This window comes from Alosa sapidissima, chromosome 14 (assembly GCF_018492685.1).
Source record: "Alosa sapidissima isolate fAloSap1 chromosome 14, fAloSap1.pri, whole genome shotgun sequence".
Classification (NCBI taxonomy): Eukaryota; Metazoa; Chordata; class Actinopteri; order Clupeiformes; family Clupeidae; genus Alosa; species Alosa sapidissima.
The window spans coordinates 17,863,415-17,867,706 of NC_055970.1; positions in this window are offsets into that span (position 1 = coordinate 17,863,415).

Below are 4,292 nucleotides of genomic sequence, written 5' to 3' on the forward strand. Positions count from 1 at the left end.
TAACAAGTAAAGGGGCGTTTCTAAGGACTCAGGGGGTCCTGTTGGAAATGGAGACTTTAGTGGGAACTTTAGGAGGCCTCTTAACCCTTGTGTTATCAAAACTTACCGACATGCTTTATCCTTGGGGTCAACTTGACCCCAACTAAATAAACCCTCAGAAAATGACTGAGAGAATGATATATAATTAATTTTGTTACCCAGTTTTTTTGTGACAGGTACTTAACAAGAGTGTAAGAACCACCATCAAAAGCCCTACAAAACAATCCCACCCCCCCACACCCCTTTATGAACCTTGGAACCCTGGCTGGCAATATTGGCCATCCAGTGTCAGCAGCCCAAAGGCTTGCTGTTGCTTGCCCTTTTGACTAATACAGTTCTGCCAAAATGACTTATATGTAATATGTACTTGTGTATGTAATAATGATAATAACAATATGTTCTCATACTATTACAATAATAATATCCATAATGTGTCAAATATTCATGTATCTTATGTTTCATACAGCTGGGGTCAAACTGACCCCAAGAAACATCGATGTACAAAATATTTGTTCAGGACATTGAAAGCATATGCTAACATATGCTAACTCTGTTGTACCCTCCAATTGAGGAAAAGTCATAAAACATTGAAGCAAAAAAAAAAAGTGAACCATATATTTTATGATGTTAAACGTTGCTTGGGGTCAAAGATAACAGGAGGGTTAAAAGCTTTGCTGAGCTTGCCAACCTTACAGTGAGAGGTTGCAAACCAACATCACAGCCGATCTGCTGGAACTGGTGTTTGGTGATACCGTTCAATGAAGGGGCAAGATAACTGGGTGTCGGAGAGCTCTGAAGAGCATGACATGATGATGTGACTTTTTTGTATAGCCAAGTCAACATCAAGGCTACTCCGGGACATGGGAGAGCGAGGAAAGGTCCACCGGCAAGCACTGAAAGGCCTCTCCAGAGCTGCTGAAAAGGGCAGTCAGTGGCTCTGGATTAAGAGAAAGGATTCCACTTGGGCCTCAACTTAGTAGATGGTGTCTAGTGAGTGAGCCCGGGACGCCGGGAGTCACTGCTTAACCCTCTGGAGACGTCGTAGGCTTATCAGCGAAACGTTGGGGAAGGAGGGCGCCCACTTGATAACCCAAAAGGTTCCATCACTCGATTGACCTTCCCACTGTGTCCAACGTCTCATGTATACTTATAGGGATATCAACACCTAGTCCTAACAGAACTGACAATGTTTTATTAGTGAAACAAGCCTGGACAGTGGACAACCCTGCAAAGGGATACAAATGGTAGGATGACACAAGGAAATCTTTGTCCATGACCTTTACACTACTGTGCTCTGGATAGGCCTAGACTAGCACTGAATTAGAAATTAGGTTTGATTCCTTGAAGCTGCATTTATTGAACTGCATTTCTCCAACTTTGGAACCTGTAGGCACTAGGCAGATAATCCATTCCGTTGTGGTCCGTGTAACGCTTTGCAGTGCTTTGTTCTATTTGTTCCATCCATCGGGTCCAAATAAAAAATGTGTTCAATAATCCAATTTTCAATTTGTTTTAACTGGTCAGCAAATAGATAATTGCTGCTATTTTCTAAATGTGTCATTAGTCACGCAAGATAAAGAAAACAGAAACTGGATTGGAAACAAAAGTAAAATTCAGTTAATATTGGATTTTGGCCCCTTTTTTTTTACTGTTTTTGTTGGGCTGAACCACGCGTAGGGGTGGGTGACCTGATAGATATTGGCGCGCGGTGTTGGTGATCACATTTTATCAGCGGATGTAGAGCATAGACTGTAAAAAATAGATGTAGAGATGGAGGGCTATCAAACACAGTTCCGCTTGCATCAAGGTGCCAAGCGATTGATAATGTCAGCTCGAGATCAGAACTTCAGATGCAGAGGGAGACATTGCTGCGTCCTGACACTTATGAGTAGGCCTACGTGAGCCCTAGTAGCCTACAGGCCAATGTAGGCTATTTGCTGTTGAAATTAATAAATGGATAAACGGATAAATTAGGCTCACCGCTGTGTCTTCGTTTAGCCTAATGAAACCTAGTCTAGCGTAAAGCGTTAAATAAGCAAAAATACCATGTCAAACAGTGCTCGGGGTAGCCTGTATAGCCCGGTATAGCCAAGACTGACGTCGATGACATTCTGCTTTGGGGAATTATTTGCTATGGCATGGCTATGGTATTCAAATATAGGCTACTGTAGATATGTTCAACATAGGCTGAAAGTTATGTTTAACGTGCCTTCTCCCAAAAAGTTTGTCATTAATCTCTAAAGTAATGAGTCAAAATCACAAACAACTTCAGGCGGCGCTCCCTTCCACCATCTAGCCTGGCCCAGCTAGATGGTGTTCTCCCCCCGGTATTCGTGGTTCAGTCCAATCACAAGGGCAAAAAAGGAAAATTAGAAAATTGACGCATCATTTCAATTTTTAACTTCTGAACAGAAAACCGTAACTGTGCTCAATTGAAAATCAAAATAAGCAACAATAACCCATTTACTGTGCCATCCTAAAGAATGGATAACGGATTTTTAAGCCTATTTTTATATTTTTTCATGTGAATTCTGCAAATAGAACATAGCACTGCAAAGCGTTACACGGACCCGTTGTCTGCAGGAAAGGTATGGATATTTTTAATGAAATTAACTTACAGTTTTTTACAACACACATTTTCAAAGCTCTGTGTCTTTTCAACACACAAATCCAACTATTGCTCATACAAAATGTCTGAAACACACCTCAAAAGCAAGCATTTGCCTCACATAAACACTGAAAATGACATTTTGGATACGTCACAGGCAGGGATGTAGTGGAGGCTAAAAGCAAGTAAACGCAGTTTATCCACCTCTAAAATTTCAGAAATAGAGTTTATCCAACTCTCAAGAGAGTTTATTCACCAATTGCAACTTTTAACATTCAAACATCATAATGTATTATCCACATTCACAATATGTACACTCATCAACACTCTATGAACCATTTAATACCGGTATTGTTATAAACATTGGACAATAACCTCCACAATCATCAAACATGTTCTGAATGCCTTTTTAAAAAATCTGTTAATGCATGGCGCAGTCCACATCTCCATGATCACAGAATTCATAGTTTACCCACCTCTTACTACATCCCTGGTCACAAGCTACGCACTGCTGCTCAAAACCTAAAGCTTTTCTATCTTTCATGGGCTTATGCATTTAGTGAAAGTCAGACATCTACAAAGAGAAGTTGAAATACACAGAGTAAACATGTAAGCAGTATTGAAACCAAAAATATAGATTTTTCCCAATAATAAGCTGTTATTAATACAATAGGCCTACTTTACAGCACACAAGACAAAAAAAACAAAGCAAAATACAACAACCCCCATGTAGGCCTATTTGGACAGAAACTGGCAGAAATTATTGTATGTGTGTGTTTGTGGGCTATATCTATTCATTGGCCTATACTAAAGCAATGATTGGATGGTGTTCAGTAAAGTAATGAGTATTTATGTGAGGAGGGAGAGTGAAGCACTTCAGTGTGGCATTTTGATAGGTTGTGTTTGAAAAAGGAAATCAAGTTACTTCCTGGTAGATCTTTGTGTGTTGGTGCTTTGCAAAAAAGTGTTTCATGATATTGAAAACTGAGTCAAAGGCTGAGAATTAGTGGTTTTGCAGATTTGGTATGGGGTTATGATGTTTGAGTGCCATGTTTCAAAGATTGTGTGATGTGCAAAGATTTTGTGTGTAAACAGTTAAAAAAACTGTAATATAGAATATCCTGCATCCTATTGTATACACTACCCTATGCCTGCATCACGCCAGTTAGCACGTGTCACACATGTTTTGCCACGAGAGGGCAGTGCGTTACTATGAAAACAGTGAACCTCTGATTCACAAATAGTTCAGCCAAACTCAACGCATCTCTTTCAAGCTGCATAGGCCTAGGTTCAAATTGAAGTTATAAGCAGAGATCCCGTAGGCTACACTTATTCTCTGTTTTTCTTCGTCTCTCCTTCTCTCTCACAAACACACATAGGGAGGGAGGGAGAGAGAGAGAGAGAGAGAGAGAGAGAGAGAGAGAGAAATAGGCTAGGCCTACTCTAAACCACCTAACTTAGTAGATATAGCCTCCACAAGTGGCAAGTGCATCCATCGTAATGACATAGATTAGAAGGTTCATCAGTAGGCCTACCAAATGTAGCCTATGCGATGTTGCGGACGTGCGTGGGCTCCGTTTAACGTAATTTGCATAAAAATCGCTCTCAACCAATCAGCTTTTAGATCCAACCACATCTTTCCTTT